The 14,042-nt window shown below is 47.9% G+C and overlaps 1 protein-coding gene across 2 annotated transcripts in view; it reads right to left on the bottom strand.

The window, feature by feature from the left end:
* Positions 1 to 14,042, bottom strand: part of ZNF469 (zinc finger protein 469) — a 411,666-nt gene that overhangs the window by 28,512 nt on the left and 369,112 nt on the right. Inside the window, exons 1-2 of one of the 2 annotated variants that reach the window (XM_073308158.2) lie at positions 12,675 to 12,894; positions 1,058 to 1,128 (exon numbers count right to left, since the gene is read on the bottom strand). The gene's annotated coding sequence lies outside the window, so the exon portion shown is untranslated. Of the gene's footprint in view, positions 1 to 1,057; positions 1,129 to 12,674; positions 12,895 to 14,042 lie in introns of those variants that run through there. The other variant, XM_078848136.1, reaches the window with a different exon arrangement.

The raw sequence follows: 14,042 nt of genomic DNA, 5'->3' as shown, positions 1-14,042 counted from the left end.
TTCTTTGTTTCGCTTATTTAGCCCATTAGTTCATCAAGGCAGGGGCTGTTCTCACTATATGTACATACAACGCCCAACACAACGGGGCCTTGATCTCAATTAGGGTCTGGACAGTGCTGAAAACAGCACTCGGTCAGGGCCTCTAGGTGCTACCATAATACACACAATCATCCTGAGTTCAATTACCCTTATCTGAGCATGTAGATCTGATCAGCCACCAGGGATGACCTGATCATTTTCGGTAACTCCAGCCACAAAACACATAATTGCTCCAGATGAGGAATATACAGAGAGAGCGGATGAAAAAAAGATCCCGTGGGGTTTTTCAGGCCAATCCCATTTACTGATGAGGGCAAGAGAAATGCCGAAAATATGAGCTAAGCCGTATGGTTTGTCAGCAGGCCTCAGAGCGCTTTCCTCTGCATGCAGGGAAGCAGGACCCACTAGCATCCCTCCGGAGAAAGGAAGGGGTATCAACGAGAGTGCAGGAAGAATTGGGCTACAGTCAGAAAAGCAGCCGCTGGACTCACTCCCCCGGCCTTGTTTATTAGTTTTAAACGAGCTCCGTGAGAAAGAGGGTGGTGATGAAAACACTTCTATTTTGTCTACCGTGAATATACAGAAGGTGCTTTAACGAGAGGCTTACAGATTTAAATGATACTCCAGCAGGTTAAACAGAAGTCTCTGAAGCCAAGTCCTTGGCTGGGGCTGTGAAAAATCACTTCCTCTTGTCAACTGGCCCTTTCTCAAAGCCGGGACTGTGCGAAGTTTCTGTCTCTTCTTGCGAGGCTGCAGCTTAGCGTGAAACTCCTAAGCCCACGAGGGAGCTGGCGACTCCACTTAAAGTGGCAACAAAGGTCAACAGCAGGGGAGGGTAGGTGGTGTGCTGGGGTGGGGGGGTGGGGGTCTGTTTGCTGGGGCATCCTGGAAAGCAAAGGGAACCAGCCCAAGGGGGGAGCAGGGAGGAGAGGCATCACTGCAGCCTGTCAGGGGAGAAAGAGCAGAATGTCTGGATTGCAGAGCTAGCCCCAAATCCCGCCTTGTCAGCTGGCCATACCTTGGAAACTTGTCGTCGCTCAGCTACTGCCGGGGCTCAGTCTAACCTCCCATGAAATGTGAATGTCTTGGCTGAAAAGAAAGTGAAAAATATGTCAGGAATGTGTGTTTGGCTTGGCGGCCGGCACGGTGGATCACAGCCTCCAGGCGTCTGAGCCGGGCTTTGACGTGCAGGGAGTGCTCTCCGTCCGCGGCGAGGTACGCCGTGCTGCTGGACAGGCGGAGAGCGGGGGCTCCCACGGGACTAATGTACAGACAGCCTCCACCACCGCCTCTGAATGACTCAAGTGAGCCGGTTTCATGTGCAAGCTCCGGGTAGTGGGCCAGAGACACTGGACTTTCCCAGGGGCTGCCAGCAAGTCACCGGCTGTAAAAACTTAAAGCCCTTTCACGCAGCTTTTCAGTTTTGTGGCATTAGTTGGACCTTTGCCAAACAACAACAATACTCAGCACTGACATAGTTAACTAGTTAACGCTTTGAGAATATCCTAAGCAACTCGTTAACTGGGCAAGCGTTAACTAATTAATCCCTGCAACACTCTCGGAGGCACCATAGGCCGGGAGCACGATCCCCGTTCCACAGGTGGGGAAGCTGAGGCACAGGTAAGCAAAGAGGCTTGCTCCACATCGCAGTGGTAGAAGCAGGAATAGGACCCAGGAGTCCTGTCTCCAATTCTCTGCTCCCATGCTGTTGACGGTATTGTTGCAGAAATCCCACAGGCCAGATTCTGATCTCAGCTGCGTCGATGTAAATTTGGAGTAACTCTGTTGAGTTGCTCCAGGTTTACATTCCTGGTACTGAGCTCAAAATACAGCTCCTCTTTCTTTATGAGACTAATGTGATCGTCGAAGGGCCTGAGGGATTAAAACCCAGGGCATCGCTGCTAAGAGGTTGGAAAGAGACTAGCTAGAGGGAGACTCGGTAGGAAAAAGTGAGGTTCAAGATGGAATAAAGGCTTAAAAGTGAGATGGGAGGAGAGAAGCCCAAACCATATCTTTCCCATGGCAGCAGCCAATCTGCTGCAGGGGTGCTAAGGAGCCCGAAGGAGAACTTCTTACAGGACCGTTTGCTCATTTCTGTCCACAGCAACACATGGATGTAGGGCAGGCTGACCCGTGGGCACCGGGGTTCCCTTTTCAGGATTCAAGATCTTACAGTGTGTGATGAATGGTTCCTGACTTCAAGGGTCCCAAAAAGCTAAGAAACTCTCCATAATTATCTCCTTCCTGGGGTTAGAAAGAGCCCTAACAGTGCCATCCCAGCCCAGTACCTTGCCCTGGGTTATTCTGCCTTCTCAGCAACCTGGGTTAATCAAAGCCAGCCACAGTCCAGCTCCAGATCAGAGCTGCCTGCAGCCTCAGTTTTCCTTTCCCCTCTTGAAGGCCCCACGTCAGTTTCACATCGGAGACAAGGAGGGCAGGATGTGTGACTCTCTCCTGAGTCCACTGACGCCACTCCAGAGAGGGTCAGGAGAAGCCCCATCTCAGGGGGCTAAATTGCTGCCTTCCCAGAACTCCCTGCTACTGCTGGATTGGGGAGAAAGAAGCTTAGTTTGCGACCCAGACTAGACTTCATTCAGCATCATCCCGCCAGCCATGCACCCACTCCACGTGCCAGCTGAAGTCCACTAAACTCACTTCTTCAGCTGAGCTTTCCCTCGGTAACTTCTGCAAACAACCAACACCCCCCCAGTCACACGAGCATAAAACCCAAACCTGTGAAAATCAATCAAGCAGTTTCTCCTACAGGCTGGGAAGGAAAGAAGTGAGAGAGACTGTTACTGTTATTTTGGTAGGTGGCGATAGGTAGACAGACAAAGGGGTGGTGTACATGGGGATGAAAAGGTAGACAGACAGAAGAGTGGTGTGAATGGGGATAGAGAGATGGACAGAGGGGTGTGTATGGGTACAGACAGATATAGGGGTGCCTACGGGGATGGAAAGAGAGATACAAAGACAATGCAGTGTGATGGGGAGAACTTTAACTCCAAAAGCTGCATGTTGACTTTAATCAGCACAAGGGAGAAGGTTTCCCTTCTTGTGTTTTGCTATTTTTTCAAATAAAATACCAACTACGTCTTGTTTCTAGCCTCGCCCCAGCTGTAGGACTCCCGCCATGGAGGATCCATATTCCTGATCTACTCCTGCAAAATGCTGATTTCAAAGAGGTTTTTCAAACCAGTAGTTTTCAATACAGCTCGGATCAGGCCCATGTCCTCCCGCAGCTGGAGCTCAAAAATTTCCCTGAGCCATGTCAGCTCTCCGTTAGCTGGTGAGTTTAGTGTGCCACAGGGCGGGTGGTTCAGCTCTTGGTGGACATGTGCAGCTGGAGCTCACACACACACACACCCCCTTCATGGGGAGATCAGACCCCACACACACACACACACACACACCCTTCATGGGGAGATCAGACCCCAGCTGTGCAGACACTCTTCACATCTACTGCACGGCATTCGCAATATCCTTTTTGAGCCCCACATCTCAAGTATTTCTCCTTCACTCCCAGGTGTGTTATTCCTTCCTGGGGCTCTTCTGCAGCGACATTCTAGCCACCACCACTGCGTGGGGGCTGGATGACAGGGCTGGTCGTAGAATTCAAGTCTCCCACAGGGCAATGAAGAACTTTAATCCTCAGAACAACCCCTCAGGCCTTTACTTCTAAACTTCTTATACTGAAAACAGTGGGAACTCCAACAACAGGGGACTGGCCCATCTGTACGGTCAGTACTGAGCTCCACTGTTAACTGTGGCCAGAAATTAGAGTACAACCATCACTTGAAGGCTGTTTAGCGTTCACAACTTCATAGACCCCTGAATTACGACATCTCCAGCAGCTGGGCTCCTATCATTCAGAGACCCATAGAAAAACTGGGGTTGGAAGAGGTCTCTTCTGGATCATCCAGTCCATCCTCCTTGCATGGTGGAGGAGATACGGCTGTCATCTTGCAGCCAGACTCTCTCATGCTGTGATCTTACCAGACCTCAGAAGCTAAGCAGGTCTGGCCAGTATTTGGATGGAAGACGACCAAAAAGAAGAACCCAGGCTGCTGAAGGAAGTTAGTGATTCAATAGGTAGCAGTCTACTTCCAAGACAGTACCAAGTCAATGCCTGGCACAGTGCCAGCAGGCACTATGCTACTGCAGATGCTGTCTTTAGATGAGACTTGAAACCGAGATCCCCAGTAAAGATCCAATGGTAGGTTTCAAAAGAGTGGAGGTGTTAATTCTGGTGTCCTGGCTAAATTCCCGTTTGGGTAACTCCAGTCTAGCTACTGACATTCCTTTTTAATTTCAATTCTGTACAGGCTTATTCTTCATTTCCCGTCTTGCATGGCAGGGTTGCATTGTTGCGTGCTGTTAAACAGCCACCACATACCACCCCTGAACTGGCTGCATTTCAGTGGTGGATGAAGCAATTCCAGTGTACACTAGCTTGCAAAGCCCCTTGGAATTAGTTGGGAAGCAAGCCGCCGTTCAAAAGGCAAGGTGGTTTTATAAAATTATTATCATCATTCCTGAGAGACTGATGACACTTCTCTAGCTCTAAATTTCTCCTGCAAAGAGATAAGAGGCATTTGAGTTTCCCAGAAGTTTAATAATCGCATGGTCAAACCCAGAAACATTTCTTAATCCCTTTCTGACATTAATCCATTTCCTGGTCAAATAAATAAAAAGCAGAATGGGAGCATCTGGCCTCTGCATCACCCTTTGAAAAGTGGAGTTCAGAGAAAGCCCAGTCTGGGACCAAAAAAACCAAGGATAGCGTTTAACAATTAGAGCTTTGATAAATCCTTTCTCCTGCCTCCATGCAGAGAAGCAAAGGGCTTCTCCTGGAAAGTATATTTCAAAACTACCCTCTCCCACTCCCAGGGGGCAATGGATGGGGGAGAAACACTTCAGAGCCTCAGGTAGATATAGGCTGTAACTTGCACAGTTTCCAAATTACCACTGGTGGGGGCGGGACATGCACCTCAGTCTGGTAATGTACCCAAAACGGATTGAGTTGAGAAAGCAAGACAGGTTCTCTAAGCCAGGCAGTGCTGAGCTCTGGCTGGGAACTAGTAAGCAATTGTACATTGTGGGAATCACCTGGGAAGGAGAAAATAAATGATAAAGGCTTTAAAATTGGACCCCGTCTCTCACTGGGAAGGAATAGAAATAACATGCTGCTTTTGACCGGTACTAGGGATGGGTGATACATTGGCTGCACATAACACCAATGAAGTCGAGCCTCACTCCTAAAGCTTGAACAGAACCATTTGAGGAGGTCTGAAAAAGGTGTTTCATGGTTTGTTTGGTTTTTTGCTTGGGCTGCTTCCGACCACTCCTGGGAGCAGAAGGGCTGTTCCCACGGGATTCTTGCTAGTGAGGGTTGGTCACTTCTTGCTAGTGATGGTCCTGGCTTATGACACATTTGGAATCCAAATTTGGGTTTTGCCCACGGTATTTATCTTTATCAGGCTTCCACAGGGAAGCTCAGCTTCAACTGTAACTATTATGAGAGATTTCAGAGTAACAGCCGTGTTAGTCTGTCTTTGCAAAAAGAAAAGGAGTACTTGTGGCACCTTGCACATTGTAGGGAGAGTGGTCACTTTGGATGAGCTATTACCAGCAGGAGAGTGAGTTTGTGTGTGTATGGGGGGGGGGGGGGAGAAAACCTGGATTTTTGCTGGAAATGGCCCACCTTGATTATCATGCACATTGTAGGGAAAGTGGTCACTTTGGATAAGCTATTACCAGCAGGAGATTGAGTTTGTGTGTGTGGTTTTTAGAGGGGGGTGAGGGGGTGAGAGAACCTGTATTTGTGCAGGAAATGGCCCACCTTGATTATCATACACATTGTGAAGAGAGTGGTCACTTTGGATGGGCTATTACCAGCAGGAGAGTGAGTTTGTGTGTGTATGTGGGAGGGGAGGGGCGGAGGGTGAGAAAACCTGGATTTGTGCTGGAAATGGCCCAACCTGATGATCACTTTAGATAAGCTATTACCAGCAGGACAGTGGGGTGGGAGGGGGTATTGTTTCATGGTCTCTGTGTGTATATAAAGTCTGCTGCAGTTTCCACGGTATGCATCCGATGAAGTGAGCTGTAGCTCACGAAAGCTCATGCTCAAATAAATTGGTTAGTCTCTAAGGTGCCACAAGTACTCCTTTTCTTATTATGAGAGAACGTTTGCCCATCAGGTGTCTGAAATCTGGATCTCTATTCTGTCGCTTGGGCCTAGCTCTAGCACTTGTGTGTTTCCAACTCCAAGAGACTGGGGTAGTCCAGAGACAGGTGAGAGAAGAATCTGCACTTTTGGGTGATCATCCAAACATTCTGAGCTTTGCTCCTCGCTCCAGCTCGTGTGATCTTCGTGAGAGAGGCACCTGGCTGATAAAATGAGCCCAAATTGTGGCTTTAGCCGTACTTTCTAGGACAAGCCATGATTTTCAGGGAACGAGAGGGAGGTTGTCGGTAATGGTGGAAATGGGAGGAAGACATGGAATGTGGCTCCCACCAACTCTAAAAGTTACCCATCCAGATACCCAATTTAAAATGATTGCATTGCTCAAGGTGACTTGGGAAGGCAAATCCTATAATTCCCATAATTTACTTTTGGGACAGCTCAGAGTCAAAGCACCGTGACATTGGGGAAAAATCAGCCACAGACATTCACTCTGGTCATATCTCAAGTGTCAGCCAACTTTATTTGAGATTTTTCCCAGGAAATAAAAATAGGCCATCAGGCCGATAAGTAAGATAATGGAGATGGCCAGTTTTTTAGATTCTTTCTTGCCCATGGTAGCAATCAGAAATAGATTTGAAATCTGCCGAGTGGGCATACGCCGGGCCAGGAACCACTGGGATGGACTGGCACAGAACAAGATGAGAACTAACTTTAACTGGCCAAGGTGGAAGAGATCAACTTCATACCAATTCCCTTGAAGTCAATGGAAGTCACATTGGGGATGGATGACTCCAGACCATGGCTTTGAGAATGGAGTTCTGCACGTGGCCATCAGTTGCATCTCCTCATTCCAGAGGCACTACATTTTGCTTAGTCCCCAGTATACATTCATGTGGATGAATATCACATTTAGAAGAGGTGTGGTGCTCCTGAAAGGAGGCAGACTGGACTGCACAGCATAGGAACAGTGCAGTAACTGGAGGGAAGACAATTTTGGGGGAGGGTCTCACTTGCTAGTGGGACACAAGCCAATATCACAAGAGCCATCATCACTGCCAGTGCTCTTTGCTGCAGATCCTGGGAATGATACCCACCTCCACACCCAGGCTTTCCTGCGGGCAGTGCCCTGACGGGTGTTCTTACATATATGCCCCAATAGAAAAACAACATGGAAGGACCAAGCCTGCTTCTTGTCAGCAGGGAATGGAGAGAGGAATATTGTTGTTGGTTTTTACTCATGGGAGGTGCTCAGATATTTTACTGATGGGGGCCACAATGGGCCCTAGATGGCTGGCTGGCTGGAATGGGTCATGGAAACTGAATGACCAGGAGCATGACAATCAGCAGGAGAGCATGTGGGAAACTCATGCTGCTTCTGCCTGTGACTGGTGGATTAGAGATGGAACATGCAGCAGAATTTAGGCCCATCCCAGAGCTGGGGAAGTGACATATCCAGGGATGTCCCATTATAAAGAGAGGGGCTCGATTTGATTCTGAATTCAGATTTCAAACACTCCTGAAGTTTAGGGTTGTTCAGGTCCAGGATCTGGTTGGGGTCCATTTCATAGTGCATAAGCAGAAGACTTCACTTTCAGGGCTCTCAATCTGGCACCTTTTCAACAGCATGAAATATACTTAAAATTGTACAAAAATTGCTCTAAAAAACCCCCCAAGCCTGCAGTGGTTTTAATCTCCTACATGAATCAGAGGGCCTGGGATTGACAGCAGGATCTTTGTGGGATTGTAATAAAAAATGACTTATTTAAGAAATATTAATCGTTCATGTTGCTGCTAAATGCTCCTGTTTGCTAAGGAACTATCTGTTACCTGAGTGCTCCGATAAATCTTCTAAGGTAAAATTATATGTTAGATACTGCCAGAAGGGTACATTTAAGAATGCTTCCCAAATTATCAACTGCATTAATCTTAATTACTTTGGTAAAAGTAGAGTCTGGCATTAGGGCGAACTAAATTGAACGGGTGTTTGTTTGTCTTTATCATATCGCATATTTGAGATCATTTAACAGAACAGAGATAAAAGGAACATGGGGCAAGAAGGCAGCGAGCAGGCTTCCTAATGAAAATGATGGTTTACAAAGGACAAAAAACAGGCAGAGAGGGACAGAGGAACCTCTGGGGTTCGCAAAGCAGCAGATTTGCCATTGAGTCAGCACCGTTCACAAGAGCGATATACAAGCAGCTCAGTATAGAACCGGGGTGTACATTTTCCACTGTAGCACTGTAAAAAGAAAATAAACAACTCCTTAATTACAATCTCCAATGATTATAGGATTAAAGCGGAAGCTCCATCTCCTGGCTTCCTGATGGCAAGTCTGTTTTGGTGACAACTATGGGGACGGTCTGACCCCGTTTCAACTGAGGATCTCAAAGTGCTTTACATTCATTAATGACATAGGCCTCCTAACCTTTCTGCCTGTTCAGGATGCATCAACATCCCCATTCGATACGTGGGTGAAATGATGTACAGGGACGTGACATGACTTGCCCACAATCTTGTGAGTCAGTGGTAAAGGGAGGCCTAGTTCCCAGGTGTCCTGACTCCTAGTCCCCTTGTGTTAACTAACAGACTGCCCTCCTCCCCAGAGCTGAGGCTAAAACCCAGGAGTCCCGGCGCCCAGTCTCCTGCTCTAACTACTAGACTCCACTGCCTCAGCCAAGCTGGATAGGTTTCCCTGACTGAAAGACAAAGATTGGCTCATTATGTGGAGCCATGAATATTACAGATAATGTCTCATATTTTCACAACCAAAGTCAGTTATAGGGCCCTGCCATTTAAAGTCACACATGCTTGCAGGCAGCTGAGAGGCAATTCGATTAGCAATGAAACACTCCAGCTTTTGAGGTCTCTCTCTAGATCGTGTGTGCCCCCACACAGCTTGCCTGACCTGCTTCTACTGGCTGTGGGTACAGTGAGCTCACCCAGCAGCAGCTGCCATGACCTGCAATTAGATAGTGGTGTGGAACCAGACCTTCATTCAGGCTAATTAGACATGTTTGCTGCCAAGCGACCCTCAGTGTCAATAGTAGAGGATAATAAGCAGCTTCCTCTGTTTGCAGGAGCCATCCTTTTAAACTCTCTCACTCACACTCCAGCAAGCAAAGCATTTTCCCAAGTGCCGAAGGCAAACCAAGAACTGCCTACTTCATATTACAGGACAAAGCCAGGAATTCTAACCCCCGCCACCCTGCTAGAGTTTTCACCAGGTTGCTACATCACACAAGGATGCTATTGTTTGGCAAGAACAAAGGTATTTTATGTATTTCTATGAATGTCCTAAAAATAACCCCGAGAATTTATACTTGGAAGCAGGTTCCATGCCTTACACTTGCAGAACAGATTCTTCTGCTGACCGTCCGGTTAAACATCTCTGCTTAAGTCCCATTGACTACTTGCTTTTTTGGTTCACAGCTTTATGAGTCCCACAACTTCAATGAGACTTAGGCACTTGCTTAAAGATAAGCACATTCTTAAGCATTCTGCTGCAGAGAGATGGACTTAAGCACATGCTAAAATGCTTTGGTGAACTGGGGCTTTGGAGAGGCATTAAATATTGTTGATGCTGTGAGGTCTCTTAATCTATCCAGGTCTGTGTCATCTGAGAAGTTTCTTTATCATAATGGAGTTAAATGGAACAGGCCAAAGTTTCTAAAGTGGCTTCTAGTTTCTTTGCGCTTGCAAAACTCTGGACATGGAAGCAAATACATGCAAATAACCCTCTGGTTATTCTAACCCTATTATTCTATGATTCTATGAAATCATATGGTCGGATTTGGCTGGGTCTGGGGAGGTGGGTCATGCCATCTGTCTACGGATATTTGAAGGGACCATGACACCACGAGGAGGAGCAATTATTTGGTATGGCACAAGGAGGAGAGACAATTAGGAGGCATGGCATGAAATTAAGAAAGGGAATATTTATGAGGAACATCAGGAACTCACTCCAGACTGGGAGATGCAGAATGTGTCGAAAAGTCTCTCAAATGAGGGGATGGATGCCCCGCTGCTTTGGATTTTTATTTATAGACCGGGTGAGACAGTAGTAGAAGTGAAAGTGTACTGGGGGTGTGTAACCCACACACCTCCTGGGTGTGGTGTTTTGTCCTATCTAGTGGCACCGAGACCACTTAGAGAGAGAGATTAATGAGTCTGCTCTATAGCCTTAGCAAAGGGCCACATAGCTTTTAGCTCATGTGTAGAGGCTCATGCATTTAGCTCCAGAGGTCCCAGGTTTGATCCCGCCTGCTGATGACCGGGGTCTGTCACTGATACAGGTGCACTGGGAAACAATGGTGCCCCAGCAGGGAGATAGACTGGATGGCCACATGGGTCTTTCCCATCTCTCACTCCTATGATTCTGTGAAGTCAGTCACTGTGTATGCATGTACGTCTCTATAGATCATTGCTATGGTGTTGCTTCTTCTTAACATTACCCACTGAAATAAGTGGGAAAGAATCCCATTGCCTTCGATGGGCTTTGAGTTAGGCTCTGTGGGCAAAAAAAAATTGACAACAGTTAGGCAGCTGAGACCACTGCCTGTCACACTGACCAATAGTGTCTCATTGTTTCATAAATTCCCAGGCCAGAAGGGACCATCATGATCATCTAGTCTGACCTCCTATAGAACACAGGCCAGAGAACTACCCCAAAATAATTCCTAAAGTAGAACTTTTAGAAAAACATCACATCTTCATTAAACTGCCAGCGATGGAGAATCCACCACAACCCTTGGTAAATTCTTCCAATGGTTAATTACTTTCATCATTAAAAATTTACACCTTATTTCCAGTCTGAATTTGTCTACCTTCAACTTCCAGCCTCTGGATCGGGTTAGACCTTTCTCTGCTAGACTGAAGAGCCCATTATTAAATATTATTCCCCCAGGTACATACTTATACACTGGAATCATAGAATATTAGGGCTGGAAGAGACCTCAGGAGGTCATCTAGTCTAATCTCCTGCTCAAAGCAGGACCACCACCAACTAAATCAAGTCACCCCTTCACCTTCTCTTCACTAAGATAAATAGATTGAGCTCCTTGAGTCTATCATGATAAGGCAGGTTTTCCAGTCCTTTTATTATCCTCATGACTCTTCTCTGAACCCTCTCCAATTTGTCAACATCCTTCATGAATTGTAGGAAATCGACGCAGTGTTCCAGCAGCAGTCGCACCAGTGCCCGATAGAGAGGTAAAGTAACCTCTCTGTGACTTGCCAGTCTCCCGTTCATGCATCCCAAGATCACATCAGCTCTTCTAGTGGTTTCCTCCACTGTGTCTATCTGTATCCATTTTGTTGTCTCTCTTCCTTTACTTAGCTTGTAATTGATGTGGGGCAGGTACTATGTTTGTCCAGCACCTGGCACAACAAGGTCCTGGTTCACGACCAGGGCTCATAGGCACTATGCTAATACAAATAATAATGAATAATGATCCAAGCCTGAAGGGCAGATTGTGGTAACATACCCCCTAAGTATCATCATAAGGACAACCCGGGTGAATGGATGAGACTTTGGGGCAGCATGGAACCCTTGTTCCTTTAATGTAAGGCCTGGAGCTACACTCAGCCCTTTGATTTCATAGGCAGCTTCTCTTTCCCAAACCTTTCCCTTTAATATCATGGTGGAAAAACAACACACGCTAGCTGACCTAAATACAGCTCTCAAGTGAGTCACTGCAGGGTCACGGGTCAGCAGCTAACTCCTCACTCACGCAGGCTGTTACATTTTTTGATGTCGAGGTGAAGGAGGAGATGCAGCCACAGCGTTTGATAGTGATGCCAAGTGAGGTCATTTGTTTGTGTTGCCATGTTATTGACAGCAAAACCAAACCCGTGCTACAGGGGGGCGGGGTAAGAGGGCTGTAGCTGAAACAGCCAAGGGGCTGAATACGGCACCGGGTTATTTCGTTGTTGTTTTTGTTGCCGTATCAGCTGCTGTCCCACGTTCCCGTTTTGACACACGCTTCCCTCCGATTATCTCCTGGCCTAAAAAAACCAGTGGAATGATTCCCAGACCAGTATCACATTTCCTTCCTTCTGTCTGCCTGAGTCTGGGTCCGTCCCAGGCTGCCTCCCCCTCTGTTCTTAGTTTAAGTTCTGGTCATGTAGGGACACGGATGTACAGAGAACGTGCAACGAACAAGCACATTTCTCAAGCTTCCATTAACAAACTGCCCCTCCCCCCCCCGGCCTTCGGGGGTAGGGAACACCATTGCAGATTGAGCCAGCTGATTTCTGCACCCAGCCACCCCTTTTGTTGGACTGGTGCCTCGTTCTAGAGGTGGGAGGCAGTGAATGTGGACCCCCAAGTGAAAGCTCCATTGCACCATCACATTTAAAATGGGGTACCCAGCCCTCAGTTAACACAACCCACTGTCGAACGTGGGGTATTTCAAAATGGAGGGAGGCACTTTCACCCCTAGGTACCTTTAATATTTGCAGGGCCTTTTGTGGGGCGGCCTGCTGAGACCACAGCTCATCATGCCAACCAGTAGCAGACCATCATTTCCTTGTACTCTGCCATCAGGCTGTGTCCAGTGGTTGTCTCTTGTCTTGGATTGTGAGCTCTGTCCCATTCAGGGACTGTCTTTGCTCGCTGTGTTTGTACAACACCTCGCACAATGGGGTTATGGTCCATGACTGGGTCTCCTAGCATCATGGCTGGGTCATGGGCAGCAAGACCTAGCAGTCAGAGCCAGAGCCCACAGTCATGAGACAGGAGTGAGGCTGGGTCAGGATAGCAGGAGGTCAGAGGCAGGAAACACATTGGTGGCCTGGAACCACAAGTCAGATGCCTGGAGCAGGAGGTGCACAGCTTACAGCAGGCTAGAGCCCAGTTGTTCAGTCAGCTTTCTGCACCTGCTGCTGGCTTAAGTAGGACCAGTAAGCCTATCAGCCGCTCTGGAGCCCGGCCAATCAGACTTCAGGGGCGGAGCCTCACACTGGGACTGGCCTTCCTTGGTCCCAGGCGGTGGGTTGGAATGTGGCTGGTCCCATAAACCCTGCAGACCTGGGTTCGAGAGCCAGGGGTCATGACACTTCAGCACTACAGCTAAATAAATAAACAAACAACAACAGTAAGAAGAGATTGAAACACTGCTCTTTCTGGACATTTCCCAGAGCACTGAATCCTTTTCTCAGGCCTCTCTCTAGTCATGCGCTTAAGCATTGCAAACCTGAAACACCATGCAGGTTTGGAGCCTACAGAAGAGCCCTATGGAAAAAACCGCTCAGAGTTACTGGGCTTGCTAGACAGAACTGGTTTGGTTTTGGCCAGTAAAGCTATTGGACCTTGATTCTGCCCTCCAGCGCTGCCTCCCTGGCTAACTAGCCCGTCTCCCTCACCACTTCGCAACTGCAGGCCTTACCAGTCCCTGGCCCTCACTAAGTCTATGTCTCCTACCCCACTTCCCAGGCTCCCCCTGCAATCTCATAAACCTTGGCAGAAGGGTTTAAATTCTCACTGAGCATTTCCCGGAGCCCTGGGGCTCGGGACTTCAGCCTCGTGGGTAGTGCTGGGGATGGACGGACTCCTGCGGGTTTGAAAATATTTACCAGAGCTCTGCTCCAGACAGCTCCAGCTGAATTTAAGCCCTGCTTTGTAGCAATGCCCAGCTTCCTGCTTATACTATCCAGGAGAGGAGAGAGAAGCAGGTTACACCGTCCTAAGGGATGACCGTGGGTGCATTTCCAGCGTACAATGGGCATCTCTAGAAGGCATTTTGCCCCACGACCCTGCTGGGGCAGTGAAGCCCTGCATCACCCCAGCACAGACCAGCACACGAATGATATCAC

This window comes from Lepidochelys kempii, chromosome 12, assembly GCF_965140285.1.
Source record: "Lepidochelys kempii isolate rLepKem1 chromosome 12, rLepKem1.hap1, whole genome shotgun sequence".
Classification (NCBI taxonomy): Eukaryota; Metazoa; Chordata; order Testudines; family Cheloniidae; genus Lepidochelys; species Lepidochelys kempii.
The sequence above is the reverse complement of the archived record's forward strand: the minus strand, read 5'-3'. Positions and strand labels throughout refer to the sequence as shown.